The sequence below is a fragment of the Pyxicephalus adspersus genome, chromosome 6 (genome assembly GCF_032062135.1).
Source record: "Pyxicephalus adspersus chromosome 6, UCB_Pads_2.0, whole genome shotgun sequence".
Taxonomy (NCBI): domain Eukaryota; kingdom Metazoa; phylum Chordata; class Amphibia; order Anura; family Pyxicephalidae; genus Pyxicephalus; species Pyxicephalus adspersus.
In genome coordinates, this window is record NC_092863.1 from 50,569,499 (window position 1) to 50,584,053 (window position 14,555).

The 14,555-nt window shown below is 35.4% G+C and overlaps 1 protein-coding gene across 4 annotated transcripts in view; it reads right to left on the reverse strand.

Annotated features, from left to right (window-relative positions):
• ADGRD1 (adhesion G protein-coupled receptor D1) overlaps positions 1-14,555 on the reverse strand; it is a 312,771-nt gene that overhangs the window by 178,471 nt on the left and 119,745 nt on the right. The gene's annotated exons all lie outside the window — the stretch shown is intronic.

Below are 14,555 nucleotides of genomic sequence, written 5' to 3' on the forward strand. Positions count from 1 at the left end.
TCTCCTCCTCTCCCACGTTGTACACTAGCCCAGCCCCCTCTGGCAACACTACCTTTTTTCTTAACCCCTTAAAAGCTCTGGGCTAGGCCCCAGCACCCGGTCATGTAGGCACTGCGCCTAATTCTTACGGCTACGTGCCTCTCTTTTTCCATATTCAATTTTTGCTCAATACCAACAATCATTCCCTTATTAATACTCTGGTATAATACATTCAGATACATAATACATACATTCCCAAATTATTGAACATGTATTGTGTGCCAACAGAAATATTCCCTGCTCTCTCCACATGCCAAGGTTCTTAACTCTTTACACAGCTGCAGTTGTAGTTTTAGAGAGAGGCAGGGGTAGAATGATTCTGCACACCTCTGTGCCCTAAGCAGAATGTTTCTGTTCTCTCTGTGTCCTAGGTTGAATGCTTCTGCTCTCCCCTGTGTTCTGGGGTGAATGCTTCTGCACCCCCTGTGTTCTGGGTGAATGCTTCTGCTCTCCCCTGTGTTCTGGGGTAAATGCTTCTGCTCCCCTCTGTGTCCTGGAATGAATATTTTTGCACTCCCCTGTGTCTTGACCTATATGTTTCTACTTCCGTTTTTATTCTTCCCTGTACCTGAATACTTCTTTTGCCCTTACTTTACATATGGAAGGGGTTCTATACAGTTAAAGTTGCAAAAATTTAGAATAGGATAGGATCCTTTCATAGGATAGTTCATAAAAGGGGGAGCATGTGTTTCTGAATGCAAAAAATAAAATTCACTACTATTATTTACATGTTTTCAATGTTTCATTATTTTGTGAACTAGTGTCACAGAAAATTAGACCATGTTTTCTAAGACATTTTGTCTTCCTTTGTATCAGTCATTGGTGTATGGTCATGAAGAAGTAAGACATTACAATACACATAATATATAATGGTACAAGCATGAAAAACACATACATGTCATCATGTAACTTTGGATGTACTATAATCAGATTGTATGGCCACCATTTTTAGGATGAATATTTATATTAGTGTATACTTTTTATATTCATGGAAAAAACCCAAATAATTTAAAGCACTAAAAATATTGAATATGACTGCTGAAAGTCTCATTTCCTCTTCTATATATTGTATATTTCCTGCTTTTTTAGGGACGGGGTCTAGCAGCATTTTCCACTTCTGTTATTTACTTATTCTTGAAAATGAAATATATAAATGGCTGTGTAATTATACACTAATACTTTAATATGTTAAAAAACACTATAAAAAGCTGTGCAAACCTTATCATTACAGTTTATCTGCTTTTATTTTGTAAACTGATGAAAAACATTACTTTGCTTTGGTTTATAGGAATGTGACAAATCTAAAACACATACTGTACATTCACTAAGAAAATAGATACATTGTGAGCCTTCACATTTTGACCATTTTCTAAATAAATTGGAGATAAAGCCGATTTCCTAAACTCCTTTGCCTGAGGGTGCAGAGGAATAAACACATTGCACAGTCAACAGAAAGAGCTCTCCTAAAATATTAGAAAAACAACATTCTCTTCCTTTAGTGTTTTCCTCTGGGCACAGGCTGAATTAGGACAAGATGTGAAGTGCTGATAAACTAAGAAAATTATTTCACAAAGGTCAGGTCAGGCAGTGTTTGTGCTCTAAATGAACTATCTGCCGCTAGGTATCACTTTAAGAACATATCACAAAACATTTAAGAGGGTGATTATTTTATCCTGAAAGATTTGTGAAGCTTTTTTTTTCAAAACAAATACAAAATTTATGCAATTCCTATAAATAATGTATTTTAATAACTGTATCGAGCCAACCTCTTCAAGTTAAAGTCAAATATTACTTCATTATGTAATGATTTCCTGTTTAGTCGCCAGACTGCAACAGCAACAAAATGAAAAATGTAAACGTATCCAAAGAATGACTAGATATAAACAAATACAATATGTGATTGTGAAATGACCAAATAAAGTTCACATAAAAAACATGTTTTGTTTTTAGTTTTGGATAGAGTAGGTAATATCTAATGAAAGTCTAATAATGTATATGGAATGCACCATAACGTAACATTCATGAACTGTTGTGGGTTTTGCTGCACTACTGCATGCAAGTGCACACAAGGTGCATTGCATGCTCTTTTATCCATAATTAAAATAGGTTTTACCAACACCAATATAACAAGAACCCTGGGACACTAGATTTGACTTGTAAAATGATCAGTCCCTTCCCCTTGCCTTCTTACATCAACAGTCTACAGCTGCAATAAAATTGTAGACCCCAGAAGTGGGGTCTGTTTTTTTTAAACATACACTCATAGCACTAGCAGACCTTGTCTTTGGTAACACACACATGGAAGTTGAATGGATTAGTCCATGCTGTGGCATAATACCAAGTCAGGTTAAAGTTTTGGCCCCAGCCATTGAGGATCTCTCTATTTGCAATCACACTTTGCTGTTAAAATTAGAGCCAAGCAAAAAAAAAAAAAATGTTGTGCATCTGATGTGTTCTAATTCCAAACAATATTTTAATAAGGATGATCTTTTGTTGAAAGTGCAATCATTTGCAAATGTATAGATAGTTTGGCCTTGTATTACATAGGAGTCAAATGGACACACAGGCAGTGACTTTTCTGGACATGGCTTACTGGCTTTTTTACACAAAGCAAAAAATGTCAGTGATTGCTTGCTGTTTACATAATGGCTGGGATTCTTAGCTGGTAGCTACCAAGTAAAACCATTAAGACAGACATTTGGTCCTCTCTTGGCAAATGACTGGTAGCGACCTATATACCTGAGAATACCCAGATACTATGGTCACTATACCCTTACATTATACGTGGGTTCAGTGGGAAGTGAAATATGACTGTTATCATGTATTTATATAGCATTGACATAATATTACACTTACATTACTTACTAGGGATGAGCGAGAATGCCTCTGGAATTCTCGCGAAAATTTCCTCGAACTTCCGATGTGAATTTTCGACTTTGTGGACCCATCGGAAGTAAATCATTACAGAAGGATTCCCAGGTTAATTAACCTCTAGTGCCCGGGAATCGCACACAGGATTCCTAAGGCTGCATGAAAGAATTGCAGCCCTGGAAATCCTTCTGTCAGTGTGCAATCCCCGGCACTAGAGGTTAAATGGGGACAAGTCTCCACATTCAAAACCTTTAGTGCTGAGGAAAAGAAAATCCTGATGACACTTGAGCCCATTTAACCTCTAGTGCCGGTGATCGCGCACTGAGCTGATCATGGAATGCAAACATGGCTTTTTTTTTAAAGGAAAATTTGACCTCGATCAGCGAATTTACACTGCCCGTTCTGGCTTACAATTTCGCGGCGAGTTTTAAAAAAAAGCTCGCTCATCCCTGTTACTTACACCACTTTTCATTTATAACAGAGTCTAAGGCTAATTTGTGGTTAAGTCAAAAAGCTTATTGGCATGTTTTTGGGATGTGGAAGGAAGCTTTTGTACTTACAGGAAACCCACACAAACACAAGGAAACTCCATGCAGATAATGTCCTGGCCAATATTCAGATTAATTCCCTAGTGCTGTAAGGTGAAAATGCTAGCCATGTAGTTAATAAGGTGAATCAGAACAATTGTCAATGTAAAAACATGCAAAAATGAGTAAAAGCAGAAAAACCTGAAAACAGTTTGAATCCTCCAACACTACAGATAGTACAAGTATTTGGCTTGACATCTATTTAAAAAATACATGTACATTTATCTTTGCCAAATGAATGGTACATTTGACCCAGCAAATATGCTACATGAATCTGTGAAAGACAGGTTAATTAATGAAAATGCAATTTTGAACACAAAAACTACATTCATAAAAGTAGTATATGTGAATTTCGCTGAAGCATTTACACAGTAAATTATTTTCAAATACAATAAGAAGCATTGAGTTCCTTTAAACCTACTCCTATTATTTTATATAATAGTAAGCACAGCAATTTGCTGTTGGAGTGTTTAATACAACACAAATTAGCTGGGCAGGTTAATGTATTCCATAGTTGTGGTCTATTTAAATTGCCAGTTACTCAAATACTTTGATAGAAAACAAGGTTTAAGAGGGAATAGCTCCATAACATTTCTTCTCTTGATAGTTCATTTATTTCTGTGTGCAGTTTCTCCCCTTAATAAGTAATTCTATAGTCTCTTAGGGATTCACATTGTTTCAAACAAAATCTGCCTTAAAAATTATATCTTGCAACTGTGTTTTCATTACTGATGCATAGTTCTTGTTTTCATGTATTTTGTTATTTGTTAATGGTAATGCTGTTACATTATTTAGTAGCTCTTCACAAGTGACAAAAGGCCACCCAAGAAGCACTGACAAATATGTGGAGTGCATTCCAAAACGATCTCTATGTAGGCTAGACATAAACACATAACTAATTTGCATGTACCTATTCCATACAGGTCTCCATTGTTACTTAGATTTGCAATGAGTGAGATGTTCCTAGAGATTGGGTGTGTCCTTGAAATAAGGAATAAAACATTAGCACCCTTGGGAATGCCATTATTATGATGGAATTCAAAGCAAAATATTTGGTAGCATACATTTAAATCCAGAGTTTAAATTAGTTTTATTATAAACTGCTGATGTCTCTCTTTGAAAATTTGAAAATTTTGGGGTCAGGGAAAAAAAGTAAGAACCTTTGTTGGAGTTCAGTTGCTGTTTGTTAGGAAGATTTCCCACCAACGTCTGGTCTAAGTGTTACCTGAGGTAGGACGTAAGGAGGAACATCACCAACAAGAACTGTCATAGAATGTGTTGAAGGGTTAGAACTTTCATCAGAGTTGTATTGCTCTATGGCCATCACAGTAGCAAGAGATGAGGTTATATCTCCCCAACAAGGTCACAGCCAGCAATATAAAACCTGTTTCTGATCGTTCCCTAATCTATCCAAAAATGTAGAAAAAAGAAAATGTTTGGCTAGAGTTCCACTTTAAAACAACCTAACTTTGATCTAATTGATTGTATTACAAAAGTCTAGAAGTTTTAAATGAGTAAAATAATTGAACTTCTGCCATTGCTGCAAAAACACACGAAGGGTGAAGAATGTAAAATTGCACTTGGGATTTTAGAAGATCTGGTCGATATTTCATGCAAGAAAAATGACAAAATAGTTGATAAATGTTTCCAGTGGTCTTTGTAACTTCATAATAGTTATTTTTTTATATCAGGATCAATCAAGTAAGTAATTTTTCTTTACACACAAGTTTACAGCTATTAAATGTATGCAGATAGGTACCTTCACAAAGTTGATGCTACAACATTGGAAAATCTCAATAATGGAAGTGAAATCATAATATTAGTATACATAAAGACACAAACATTTTATTTCAGTGTCTTGCAGGTTATTAGTAAACTCAGTATATCAGCTATAAAAAAACACCTAAACAAATAAATAATTCAGCAGTTCCAGCAAAAAGCAGATTGAAATGATGCACATGGCATTTGTTGTTTTTGGCGTCATTGTGGCAGCTCTGAGGAGGTTGTGTGGGGTTAGCATATGCCAAGTAGAAATCTTTACACCGCATTGATCTCTACTAGATAAGTAAGAATAGAATGTACTAAAGGTCAAGCCAGAATTTCTCTTTCATGACTGATTTCTGCATTAGCCAATAAGGAGTGTTTCTTGGGACATGCAATATGAGATCGGAGAACTCTGTAATAGGATCCAAACTGAATGCAGGCTTGATGTGGAATTTAAATGTGAATTTTAATATGTTCCAAAATACTGTGGAGTTTAGGACAATAAGGTTTTAAATTCTAATACGGAGCAACAGAATATTACTTTTAACCTTTCCTTTTCAAAGGTCTATTATGCATTCATTTCTTTCTTACTTTTTTGACATGTCAAACCTTAAGGTTTATTCCTTATCCAAAGCGTTTTTTATTAAGGGCTTTTATTTGGCACTGTAAGTACAAATAGATGTTTTATAGGGAACAAATCGGTGTTGTTTGTTTTACTATGATTAAATTAATGACTACTAATAAATATATCATATAAAATGACTGCTTAATTAGGGTTTTGTGGTGTGTAACCTAAGATTAAGTTTCACATTTTCCTATAAAAAAATTGTCACTAAGCAATATTCTTGCCATTGTTCTCCACTAAAAATACTATTTACCCATTCCAGAGTTTCTATTGGAGTCTGGCTGCAGCATTCATAATAGATTATAGGAGAGAGTCGGGTTAGTGGAATACCAGAGAGGAGGATGTTACAGTAGTCCAGACAAGATCGTGTTTATGGATGTGGTCAGTGGGAAAAATACGAACTCTACAGACACTTTTAAAAGATCACTGATGTTATGACACTGCTTCTATCAATTAGCATTGGCTCTAAAACTAGGAAGGCTATCAGATAGGTGGCCAACTATTTAAGGATCCCCTAGCCTGAAATTCTTGAGCTCGAGTAGTTCTCAAATAGATGAGGTTGATAAGGGTCCTGGGATGTCTTGTCATTTGCTTTAGCCTATTTTTTTCAGTTATGTGAATTAAAAGTGTAGTTTAAGGCTTAAAGTATGTAATTATATTTTACACCATTTTTTCTATTTTGGATAGAGTAGGAAATTGTTAAAAAAGCTTGTTTGCAGTCTATATCATGCACAAGAGATTTCCCATCACTTTTTGTCCTGTAGATACAACCAGAAAAAAAAGCACAAATCTCCAAACTGAGGCAAATCTCTTCATAAACAGTTGCCAGTAAAACAAATGTCCACATTGAGGGATTTTTCCAATAATCCTGTTTTGGTGGCATTTGTATTTTACCCGACTTTTGATCTTGGTGACATCAAGCCACCAGGACAAATACAGAAGGTGAATCTCGCTATTAAGAGCACGGATAGTAATAAAAACTTTTTTATTTAGCCTTTTTATAAAAGATTGTTCTTAATTTTATTCCAAGATATGTAAGAGCCCAAGGCTTAATGTTAGGAACCATCAAAATAAAATTTGCATTTATTTTTCTTAACCCAGTTGCAGCAGGAATATTTGGTTTATTCCAGGGACAAACAAAAGACTCTTTGAAGCAGAGAGAAGAAGAGAGAAGCATGTGTTTAGTGACTGCTAATGAAAAAGGGTTAAAATTGGTGGTGTTGTATGGGCTTCCTTATAACAATTACCAGATGCATGGGCTTTTTTTCAGCACACATATTTTAAACCTAACTGCACTTTCTAACTTATTGTAATGTTAAATTGTATATATAGGTTTATTGTTACATTGAAAAGAAATGAAAATGGTGAAAATTGGACTTACTGGTAAATAAAAATATAGAGTGAAGAAAACAAAATATGTTAAAATAAAAAATAACTGAGATGCCTTGAGGAAAGTTCTTTCTTCAACTCCTCTATTGAAAATAGTGGATTGTGCTAGTTTTAGAGTGGCAAAAAAATTATTATTTTACTCTTAGTCGACAGATAAAAAAAGAAGTGAAGCTTAACAAATAAGTAAAACTGATGGAAACTATACTTCTTAAAAAATCAATTTCAGTTGGTATAAACAGGCCTCCACAGAACATGGCTTGCAGTTTAGCCAATTAAATTACTAAATTACTATCACTAGCAGAAATATTAAAGATTTTAGAATAGCAATGCTTTACATTAAAGATGCAGTGCTAGAGCTGTGCATAAAAAACCTATACCATCTAAAACTAGTAACAGTCAGTATGAAGATAATATGAAGATAGTTTTATCCAGTCTATAACCTTGAACCTAAATTAGCAGTCCTAGCAATGTTTCCAAAAAAAATCTATATTTGTTACATTGCAATACTAAGACTTTAAAGAACAGACTAAAACCAAACCTTTGTTGAATATTATTACTATACTATTTTTTTCCCATGTCATGGAATATTGTGCACAGGTGTAAAATTTAGAATTAAATTTTAAATGATATATGTTTTTGTCAATGCTCCACAATGTTTAAAGACAAACTCCAGGAAGATAAAAAAAAACAACCCAATGCTATGATGTATTCTATAATTCGTTATTTTTTTTATCCAATGCAGTATATTTTTTTGACTTGGTATTAACCTTATGCAAACCACGGTATAGCAGTATAGCAACTGCTGATATTAGGAGAGAACAGATAGATGAGCCCATCAGTCTGTTGCTTTACTATTCAATATCCAGTCACAGACAAGGGAAAAACAAGTGTTATTTAAACAAAGATATATGAGGTTCACTGTCCCGTGTACATTTCAGAAGTAGGTGAACAAAATGCGAATCCTCTGCTTGGAGTTCAGCTTAAATATCATTTCCATCAATACTGTTCAAATTTTTATTTTTGTGTTGGTTAAAGCTTTAATTGTACCTAACAAACAAGCCCTCTAATACCTACTAAAAGTACAACTCTGGAATTTTAAAATTTGCAGAACATCATGCATTTTGTGAATACAATACTGAACACTGACCAAGGAACAAGGAGGTATTAAAACAATGGTGCACAACTCTAAATGAGAGTTGTAGTGTTCATCTCTGGAGCCACCGGACTTTGGCTATTCTATGCAAACAGATATGTTTTACTTAAACACGTTTCAAAAAAAGTAATTGTATTAAATGCTAAATCGGGCCCCTAAATTTATATTCCTTTTAACCGCATCCCTAATCTCAATGTCTGAAAACTGAAACTGAGGTTACTGCTTTGACAAGACATGTGTCAAATGTGTAAAATGCACTATAGTTTTAGGAAATGTTAAAAATAGCTAACAATACTGGAACCTAATGAGTTAGATTTTTGGTATTTTGTTCCAGTATTTATCTACTTTATAATGCAATTTTTCACTTACAAACCTTATCAGAACAATTGTATCCTGATTAAAGTGTTGCAAGCAGAGATGCTCCAAGACATATAGACAGACTCATCACACAGAATGATGGTGTGTCTCTTTCATTTATCTAACTTGCCCTGATGCCTAAATACGGAATGTAAATATCCCAGTGTAGTCTTGTTGGCTAGCCCAGCTCCCTGTGGAAAGTGATCTAAGGCTTTGAGGAATGTATACGAGTTGCTATGGCAATTAAGGCTTGGCTGTAGCCCTACAGATCGTGAAGAAACCAGAACAGCAATTTAAAGAAGACAAAGTCTGCAAACCTCTATACTCTCTCATAATTGGAAAAATGTGTAACCTCTGATATCCAGGGACTAAAACTAATTTCACGCTTTCATCATTATCAATGTCTGAATAGCGTCTGGTTAATTGTTTTGTATCCATCATTCCCATCTTTGTCTGCATTCCCTATGCAATACTAATTTTATAATCTGTTCTGTGCCCTCTATCTTTCATATACGATAAAATGATTCTCTAGGAGTGCGGTTGTCACAGAAATAGAATTTATTATCTTATGTAACAGTCCTTTCAAAACAGAAAATAAGAGAAGCACCTAAAAGCTACTGTACTAGGCAACAAGATTGTAAGCTCTTCGGGGCAGGGTCCTCTCCTCCTGTATCACTGTCTGTATTAGTCTGTCATTTGCAACCCCTATTTAATGTACAGCGCTGCATAACATGTTGGTGCTATAAAAATCCTGTTTATTAATAATAATAATATTAATAACAAGTAAAACCAATGAGTAAACCTATTCTACTATTCAAAAGTAAACCTATTCTACTTATCAGCTGTGTCTCAGTGGTGACCAATAGGTAAGTCCACCTATCACAGTGATGGAGCAATAGGGATAGAACCGGTCCTTGACATTTGCATGGTTGACCCTGTAATTTGGGTCATTCCAAGCCCTGAAAATGTAGACTAACTGGCAGACACTTTGAGGTGTCTTCTATGTGAAAAGGAAAGCATTTTTTCTAACCTATAGTCAGCAACTATTGTAGAACTTTAACTTAAAATTGAAAAATGCAACCAAGAAGGATATTAACTACAGGGGGCACAGATGATGAGTGGTACTTGCATCACTCGAGCCAGGCATATCAAGATGGCTGAAGACCTAAACCCATGAAAATCCCAGTGCCCAACATGGATCAAGGAGAGATGGGTGGACTTAAAACATGGCAAAGCGACAGTTATTTTTTTATTGCAGATAATTGCTTGCAATTTCTACTTTTTTGAAGTTTCATTCCACTTTAAAGTAAACCTGACATAGGGTAAACCTGTAGGCTACCTCCCCTTCTAAAAACTCTAGTTGCCCAGCAGTCATGGTGAACTTGCGTCAATACTAAGAATCGCTGATCCAGTACCCATGTTAGATAAGCACTTGTTCTAGGTCAGTGTCAGTGTCTCCAAAATATCAGCATAACACCCAGGCAACCTCCATTTTCAGGGAAAGTTTTACCAAGATTTGATGATCTGATGACTTTTTCCAAAAGAAACAAACCACAGGCTGATTCACTTAAAAATAAAGTACAACAACTTGTTAAGTAAAGGAGAAACTTCAGGCCAGTTTACTCCTATGTAAATGTTACCTAGGTTTATGTCTCTTAATTCTATTTGACACTATAGTAAATGGGTCATATAGGGCAGGTCTACTAATGGTAAAGCTTTGATATGTGGCTATTGATTTTTTAATTCCAGTAGTGTACATTGAGATATGACTATTACTTGTATCTGGTTTTAATATTGACAAATTTAATTTATTTCCAGATTTTTTTGCTTCTTTAAAATGTTTGCCTATGTAATAGATAACTTTAGTGACTCATCCAACTGCCTTTCATTCAGATAATTTTAGTTCCTGGGTAATATCAATTATTCAGCATCCATGCAGATTTCTTGTGAATATACCAGAATTGCCTAAATTATGAGCGGTAATTGGTAATAACTAGTAACACTACCAATAAACAATTAAAGTGACATAATATTTGTACTGACTACAAAATATCTGTCCATGACAATACTCAATAAGGGCTTGTATAAATAAAAAAAATATAAATTAAAAAATATAACATCATGAGAGATTTCAGTAAATTGTGTACATTACTACGTGTCCAGAACTGTAAATATTATTTTATTGGAAAAACTGCCTTATTACTACTGTATCACACTGTGATGCTTCATGTGCCTCTGGTCCAGATACTAATTCATAAATAGAAATTTCCCAGGAAAGCTGTCTATTCATAAATTCAAAATTTGATCTAAAATGCCACATTCCTCCAACCCCCATACTTCCCTAAATTTTCTGGATAAAAAAATTAAAGAATATTGCTATTTATGTATTAGGGTTTGAGAAAAAGAAAAAGAAAGAAAAAAAAACCCTACCTAAATCGTCAATCAGAGATTACAGCCAACCCCGTAATGATTCAAATAACAAAAAAGGAGAGCAAAGACAGGATTTTTTTGGCATGTATTATTCAAATATATTTTTCACTTAAAGCTCAGTGGATAAAGTGATGACAACAGTCAATTCATAGAAAACAATAGTGGAAGTGTATATTCAAAACACAATTCTAGTGAGGCAGTCCCAGATGTTATAATATTAGGGATATGCCTTACTTTCTAGACAATTAATGTCTGACTAAATAGTTGCAACTATTATACATGCTCCAAAGACTCTGTCCCGATGCGTTTCGCCATTGGGCTTCATCAAGTGGTACAAATAGAGACTGTGTCAGAGCAGCTGTGTAACAAAACATAATAATGCACGGTATCACCAACCAATTAGAAAAAGACAAAGACAATATAGTAATTAATAATTGTTATATTTACAATAATATATATATACAGTGTTTAAAAACAACGATGATGTCTAAAACCAAGTGAGTCAGTGAAAACTTAAAAAAAATTTTTTCTTTAAAGCAAATATCTAGAGCAACCTCTCCACTACACTTTACCAAATCCACCTCCTCTAGCCAATCGCCCAGTTCAATTTTCAAAATATCAAAATTAAGTGACCCTTTTTCACAAATTTGCAATTACATGGCAAGTTAGGTCTGGAGTATTATTTTTATGGACTGCAGTGTGTGAAGGTGCTTAGTGCTCCAGTGGACTAGAGTCTACTGAAAGGATCCTTACTAGATCCTGTAGACATGACAATGCACAAAGTGTGGCAACACGGTCAGTGGTACAGTGGCAGATCACTGGTCTTTAGGCAACTTAAAATGGATCTTTAAATTTTTAATGGATTGAGCAGATAAGGTCAGAGGCATTGCAAATGTTGATTTTTTTCCTTCTAGACTATCCAGAGAATGCTCCAGATAAAGGGCACTCACATAGCTAATAGGTATAGCTACCCCTTAATACAAAGGGGCATGTTCCTGATGCTCTGAGCTTACAAAAAGTTGGTTGGATAAAGCTGGACATCATTAAGCCCAGGAGAAGACTGACTATAGAAAACCAAAGAATATCAATGAGGCAGAGCATGGAAAAGGTGAATACCTCTTGACAGTTTCATAATTTTATTGGTGGAGGGCAGTAAGATAATGAAACTAGAAATGTATGTAAAGCTGTTTGAATCAGATTAATTGAAATTTGAAAAAAGAAATGGATTTTGTTTTGAACATAAATAATTAAAGTCATTTTTTACTATTTTAGTAAGTCATTTTCTGTTTTTATGCATATATTTATTGCTTGACTGTTTTACTACACTATGATGTCTTGGCAAAAATGTCAAATCATATTGAACAAAGAATCATAATAATACATATTTTGCTGTACTGGGACCACATTATCTCTCCCTGAAGTGCAAATCCAGAAGAAAACTGATGCTAGTTTAACAAACAATAAGCAATTTCCTAAAAGTTCATCGCAGTTTAATGCAATGCATTTCTTATTATGTCTGATTAATGTTATAAAAATGATCAGGAAATCTAAATCCCTTCTGCTACATTTATTCATGAATCAACTCAATGATCATATTTATAAAGCTACAAAATATTGATATACCAATGTGTGTCTCTGAAACACATAATTTACATTTAGAGCTGAAATGTCTCCAAACATTTGCTCCCAGGTGGTTGCTAGGCATAATAAACACAAATATTCTTCTCTAAACCATTTTTACATAAAAAGACAATTACAGGCCCATGCCAAGATTAAACAAGTTGAACAAAAAGAAAAAGTTAATCAAATAAAATATAGAAAATAATGAATTTGGACAATCTCTGGTTGTAACCAATGTGAGAAATATGGATGACACACTTAACTGTTCCTCACTAAAGCACAGGCATCTCTCCCCTGTGCATGTGGGCAGTTCTGATGCTGGGTGTGCCTCTGTTTCCAAGCTTTATCAACTCCGTCCATGCTGCTGGCCAATCAGAAAATAGCCTCTTAACCAGTCCTGTGCCCACAGTGGCCTCTGTGTTATTGCTGTCTGTCTCCTGCATCCCTGGCTATTGACCCCTGGTGTGTGACCTGACCTCTCTTGCTTGCTGCCTGTCTCGACCCTGGCTTTCCTTGACTATCCTCCTGCCTGGTGATTTGGTACTGTGCTTGTCCACCTTGGTGTGCCCAAGGACTGCAACCTGGGCAGCAGCGCAACATCCTCACCATCAGAAGCTCTGGAGAAAACCTGATTAAGGCTTAGACTCTGCGCCTTGGCCCTTCTCAGGGCTCGCACCACCTCTAGTGGTCCTGTCTCTCCGTGCGTGACAATGGAGGCTGCCATTGTTGATGTGTCTGAAAATTGCTAAGGCTGTGTGATTGACCTAAAACTACAGCCACTGACCCAGAAGTCATCTGGTCCACAGACTTCAAGGTCCACAGTGATTTAGAGGGTTTTTAAGAACATGTCAGCCAGGAACATTGCAGTTTTTAAAGGTCGGAGGTCAGCAATGGCAGTATCAATATTTTTTAGTTATTGTTTCCCCAAGGAGAATGGTGGGTTTTCAAGAAATGTACCAATGCTTACAATATCTGATGGTAGTAACATGGGAAAGAGCTCTCTTGCAGTAACATCCATTTTGTCACATCCAGAAAGCACTAAATCTTTGAAATTTGAAGTAAAATCTGGAACACCCTTTAAAGTTTAACTCCAGGCAGAAAGATAAAGACACAAAACACAGTACACGTCAACCTTTTTTTTTCTCTCTATGGCCTTGCCGAGACTATGCTGCACTTGAACAATGCAACCTGGTCTAAGCCCAACTTCAATCCATTAACTGGATGATGATATACCAGCATGGAACATGCTCTCTCCTCCTATCTGTGTTAGACTGACAAAACTAGACAAAAAAAAAAAAAACATGATTGCTCTTCTGTTGGCAACGTTAGCCACTGTGTACGTTGATCGAAGACGGATATGTAAGTAAAAACCTTTGGGCTTTGGTGCAAACAATGAACAGGAGCTCCTTCATTTTTCAGATGAAAACCATAGGGCTCTGTTCTAATCTTAACTCTCTGGCTGAAATAACAGTTTTCTGTGCATCTTCCTGAAGGTTGAATTGCATGCATGGAAATTTAGATGGGTATCCCAGCTTGTAGCAGTATCCATCTATTGGTGGGAACAAACCAATCTCGTCAACAATAAAACCAAAGCTTATTTTTCTGTCTAGAAAAGTGTTAGAAAAGGAGAACCAGTGAGCAGTAAAATGCCACTGTGACTTTATAATCATTTTGAGAAATAGATATTTCCTCTTAAAAGATGAAAAATTATTCTACATGA